Source organism: Lactuca sativa, chromosome 6 (genome assembly GCF_002870075.4).
Source record: "Lactuca sativa cultivar Salinas chromosome 6, Lsat_Salinas_v11, whole genome shotgun sequence".
Lineage (NCBI taxonomy): Eukaryota > Viridiplantae > Streptophyta > Magnoliopsida > Asterales > Asteraceae > Lactuca > Lactuca sativa.
This window is the reverse complement of record NC_056628.2, coordinates 99,409,592-99,415,981: the sequence shown is the minus strand read 5'-3', so window position 1 is coordinate 99,415,981 and position 6,390 is coordinate 99,409,592.

Sequence of the window (6,390 nt, the reverse complement as noted above, 5' to 3'; positions counted from 1 at the left end):
AACTTTTTAAAATTCTAAGGGTTGGAACTAAAGTTGTTAATATGACTTTACTTGTTCCAAAACTTGAGGGAAAGTTTTGTAAACTTTCAAAACTTTTAATTTCTTGTAACTTATGAGTTAAATAGAGTAATAAAAATGAAGACTCTTCATTTTTCTAACTCTTGTGTTCTTTTAATGGTTTTAATTCAAGTGTGACTCTTTGTTTTCCATAACTTGAGGACAAGTTATGGAATCTATTAAAACACATTATGATAAAGAATTAAACTACCAAGTAGGTTACTAGTAATTCCTATGATCATCTAACTTCATAAGATCAAGAACATGAATATCCATATCAAAGTTTCAAGACCATATGAACACATATAATCATGAAAAATTGATATTAGCCATTGTAAAAGGATTAGAACAAACATTACACCATCTAAATCAAGTTTTATAACACCAAAATAGTTTAGGGTAATGTTTCTAGTCCATTTCCAGCAGCAAAAGTCGAAAATCTACACTCTGTGGCTCGTACTCGCCGAGTGCATGAACCTACTCGGCGAGTAGGTTGAAGATACACATGAAATCGGCGAGTCCCCCCATGGACTCGGCGAGTTCATCAGGCAGACAACAAGTTTTTTGACTTTTTCCAATATTTTGCATCAAGTATCAAACAAACAAGCCTAGGCTCTGATACCACTGATGGGTTTTGAGCATTCTAACACTTCCTAAGTGTACATGCAACCCTAATAAACCTTGGATCTATGTTTGTCTAAAATACATGCAAATAATTCTTTTTCCAAGGTTCATATCCTAACTAGCATGGCATGGGGAACATGAATCAAATAAAGCTAGTAGAAATACTTACCTTGTAGTAGTAGTTGATTGCTTAGAGTTTTAAAGCCTAGCACCAATAGTGTGGAAGCCTCAAATGGAAATCACAAATCACCACAAACTTGGAACTTTGAGAGAATAGTCATTACTATCTTGAAATCGGCCCTCTTGCTTTACTCACCTCAACTAGTGTGATTTCAAGAACCAAAGCCTCCTTTATATAGTGTGGTGGATTAGGGTTACATCCATGTAAACCCTAATACCCATGTCTCTTCATTTCCATGAGATCCATTGGTTAAAGCTCCATGGAGTATCCATGGACTTTCCATGCAAACCTAGCCCGTTCCAAATAAGCATTAGCCCACACTATATAAATATAGAAGTCTATATTTAATTAGTAATATCTTTGATCTCTAAATTAATCCTAGATTAATTATAGATCAATACTAATTAAATAATATGATCTTATATTAATATATTAGAACTTATAATATATTAATAAATCATAACTTGTACTATTCTCAAAAGATTATCCAGAAATTGTTCGGGTGAAGTGCAACCCAAATGGATCATGCCGGGTCGGGTCAAGTACATACCAAATATAGTTATGGACTTAGACACTATATCCAACATTACCGTCTCACGATCACTCAAGATAAATTCCATGAAGTGATACAAGTGAGCATGGGTTGATTGCAATATTCAGAACTTATGAGTACTCATGAAGTGTTGTCCCAAAACTTGACACCTAGAACCAACTTCATCACAGTCTTAATTCATATCTACTTCCAACATATGACCGACTGTGGAAAATTTGAATAATATGTAAAACACAACATAATATTATGGAAGTCAAAACATACAAAAGAAATTATACTAAACGATTGAAAAAAGATAGCAACACTTTACTAATAAATAAACACAAATTTTATTTATCATCAAATGTCAATTACACTTTACAAATTTCCAAATTAACTAACTACTAAAACTTATATCATCCTTTAGTCCTATGCTCTGAGCATGCTGAAGATGCTTAACCCGACTCAGTCCCTGCGTGAGGGGATCTGTTGGGTTCTCATCTGATGATACCCTCTTTTCCACGATGATTTATTCTTCTATTCGATGTCTGAGAAAATGATATTTTTTGTCGATGTGTCTGGATCTCCCGTGTTCCCTTGGTTCCTTGGCTAAGGCAACAACACTTTCACTATCACAGAAAATTTCCATAGGCTCTTTTATAGCTAGTAGAACTCCAAGGTCTCCAATGAAGTTCTTTAGGAATATAGCCTCCTTTGCTGCCTCGCTCGCTGCTATATACTCTGATTCACAAGTAGAATCAACTACTGTCTCCTGCTTGGAACTCTTCCAAATGATAGCTCCTCCGTTTAGGGTAAAGATCCAGCCTGACTGAGAGCGGAAATTTTCCCTATCAGTATGGAAGCTAGCATCATTATACCCTACACCTCTCAAGTCGTCACACCCACCGAGGATAAGGACCTAGTCCTTGGTCCTCCATAGGTACTTGAGGATATTCTTTACTGTAGTCTAGTGTGCCTTGCCAGGGTTCCCCTGATACCTACTAACCATGCTCAAAGCAAAAGCTACATCAGGTCTAGTACAAGTCATAGCATATATGATCGATCCTACAGCCGAAGCATAAGGTATTCGACTCATTTCTGCTATCTCAGCCTCAGTACTTGGGCTTTGAGTCTTACTCAATCTGGTGTTACACTAAATAGGTAACTCTTCATTCTTGGAGTCCTACATGCTGAATCTCTTCAGCACCTTATCCAAGTAGGTACTTTGACTAAGTCCAATTAGTTTGTTACTCCGATTTCACAAGATCCTTATCCCTAGAATATAGGCAGCTTCTCCTAGGTCCTTCATAGAGAAACACTTCCCAAGCCAGGACTTAACTTCCTACAGAGTTGGGATGTCATTTCCTATGAGTAGTATGTCATCCACATACAGTACCAAAAAGCTAACTATACTCCCACTAGCCTTGACATATACGAGGTTCTTGCTTTAATCCATAAACGGATTTCTCAAGCTTACACACTTTATTAGGGTACTCTGTACTGATAAAACCCTCTGGCTGATTCATGTATACATCTTCAGCCAAATTTCCATTAAGGAAAGCAGTTTTGACATCCATTTGCCATATTTCATAATCATGAAATGCAGCGATGGCTAACAGAACCCTAATAGACTTAATCTTAGCCACTGGAGAAAAAGTCTCATCATAATCAACTCCTGGAGTTTGAGAGAAACCCTTTGCAGCCAGTCATGCCTTATAAGTGCGTACATTACCATCCATGTCGGTCTTCTTCTTGAAGATCCATTTGCACCCTACAATCTTACGATCTGGTACATTCTCAACCAAGTTCTAAACATGATTGACATACATGAACTGTATCTCGCTGTCCATTTCCTCTTTCCACCTGGCTGACTCGGTCCTTGCCATGGCTTCCGCGTAACTGTTAGGTTCATCCAGACCTATCAGTGTCTCATCATTGATAAGTGTATCACCTTCCGCAGTTATATGGAATCCATAGTAATGCTTAGGTGCATTCCTAACTCTCGTGGAACGCCTCAGAGGTACAGACTTGTCAATTGGCCCAACAGGAGTTTCCTCCTCAAGTTGAGTGCTAGTTTTTGAAGTTCCTTCACCACTTTACTCTTGAATTTCTTCAAGGTCAACTTGTCTCCCACTGTTTCCTTGGCTTATGAACTCTCTCTCTCTCTCTCTCTCTCTCTCTCTCTCTCTCTCTCGAAAGACAACCCTCCTAGTTGCAAAGACCACATTTTCACTAGGTCTGTAGAAGAGGTAACCAAAGGATTTTTGTGGGTGGCCGATGAAAATACACCTCTCACTTTGAGGTTTGAGCTTATCATGAGTCTCGTGTCTCACGAAAGCCTCGCAACCCCAAATCTTGATGTTCGAGCTTATTATGAGTCTCGTGTCTCCGATTCATGAAAATGATGGTGAGGAAACACTTCCACCAAGTAGATTTGGAGCAGATAGCAAAGATCTAAACAATTGAGACTATGATTACGACATCCCTTTTCATAGTTCTAAAATTTTTTAGACACATATGTGAGCTATCTAAGATAAGGTGTATGATTTTGATAAAGTCTTATCAATGCAATCTCGTCTCAAAAATCTGAACTTTGATAAGAAAGTCAGTAAAGTATTAACTTCTAGAAGTCCAACTGATTTCTGAGTACATGTGAAAGCTAGAGGGAGCCTAAGTGTTATGCTAATAATCATCATGTTAGTGGGAGCATGATAATTATTATTAGTACTACAAGATAGCAATGTTAATTATAGAAAACAAAAGTTTCAATTCGTGAAGTTGCAGGGGTTGAAAAAGTTGTTTTGCTATAATTAAGGGAGAGAAAATTATACTTCATTTCAATTCTAAAAGCTTAGATTGAGATTTTAATCATCTTTAGTCAATGATATATATGAATTTGGTATTGGAATGGCTCAACATAAGAAAATTTTATATATGGGTACGTATTTGCATTTTAAAATTCGATTTTGATTACAGCACCCCTTTTCATAATCTGAATTATGAGAACTTGGCAAATAGAAATACTTCTAGCAAAAGGACTAGTCTAGTATCATGTCTTTATGTGAGACATCATGAATCATGTCCCGTTTGCTTTGGGTATAGGATCGATTTCATGTGCTATAATATTCATCCTTTCTAAAATTTTCCAAAGGCCTGGGGCATTAAGAAAGGAAAAGTTCTAGAATTGGATATGACTAAAATGATTAAGAAATTGTCGAGGACAATCTAAGGTTTACCAAAGATTGGTTGCTGAGGGGCAGTTGGAAGTATAGTGTTAATTTTTGGAAGGACCATATTGACATATTCTGAAAAGAGGCAACTCTTGTTCAGAAGTGATAGTTAAAATAGGAATATGGAAATGATTCCATAGGTGGAAGTTATTTAATTTGTGTAAGATTAGAACACTTAATGCAAGAAGGATGTCTCCCATGGAATAGTCTGTAATGTCTTTTCACAAGTCTTTGTGACTTTGTACAAAGTCATTACAAGAGGATCTGTGCATATAAGTTTAAAATCTAACAGATTTTGATAAATGATAGGAATTTAGAATTCTTACATTTTTGATAAGGATTTGGGAGAGTGAAATTAGAATCATTGAAATTATTTTCCAATGGTTTGTTTCACAAAGTAAGGATCATAGACAAACATAGTGTTCATACTTGGTGTGTGGCATGACTAGTGTTTAGAAACCATAGTGTACATGCTTGGAGCATGGGACAACTATTGTTTTAATTCAAGAATAAAGTTGATAGCTGAAACAGTATGCAATGAATAATGTGTAATCATATGGTGATAAACAAAAAGGTGTTTTATTTATATCCATAAGTTTTGAGACCATATTAGATTCAATTATTCTTGTGTTTCATTTTTCTTGTTTTGACTTCCAGAATAACTAGGTCGTTCTTCCTGAATGACAAAGTTATTCAAACCATCCACAGTCGGTCATATGTTGGAAGTAGATATGAATCAAGACTGTCATGGGTTGGGATTGTAGAGGTCTAAGATGTTGGACAAGGTGGTGCTACAACACTCATGAGTGCTCATAAGTTCTGAGTATTGGATTCAAACCGCGCTCATTGGAATCACTTCATGGATTTTATCATGAGTGATCATGAGACGATAATATCTTATATTCTTCAAACCTAGAGATATGAGTTGTTACTATGAGTTGGTTATACATTGGTTGCACGAAAATGCATTGGTAACTCGATGTTATAAAATGTGCCTTTGTGTATGATTCAACAAGTAGTAGAGCAAGCCATATTAGTCGCAGTTTATCCATTCCTTTTACCTTCCGGATAAAACCGATATCTGTGGGCCCCTTGATGATTTAATGATGATACATGTGAGTGCTTGGCCAAGCCAGGACTAATTTGATCTGTTCAATTAGTCAGTCATCATAAATCGGAAATCGGGAAACAACAAATGGACAGAGAGAATGATCATAATCCATGTCTCAATCCATATGATATCTAGAATGGAGGAATATATGATCCCATGTGTAATGGACAAGCCATTGACAAAGGTCAGAGATCATCGACAAGGTCATAGTTAAACAGAAGCTTTTGAGAGCTACGATTGCTAGTCGGGTTTTGAAGTCATACTCAATAATAGTTTTAGACTTATCCAAGTGGGTGACTGTTGGATTAATGTCTAAGTCCATAACTATAATTGGTAAGACATGACCCGACCCAGCATGGTTCATTTGGGTTGCATGGCATCGGGACAATTGGATAGACAAGATGAGGAAAAAGGATACTAGTGATTTATATTAATATATTATAACTTCTAATATATTAATATATAATCATATTATTTAATTAGTATTGATCAAGAATTAATTTATAACTAATTAAGTGATCAAAAGGAACTAATTAAATATGGACTCTTACATATATATGTGTGATGGGCCAAGTTCATTTAGGTTGGGCTAAGCTTTCATGGACAGTCCATGGAGTGTTTAACCCATGGATCATAAGAAATGAAAGGTCATGGG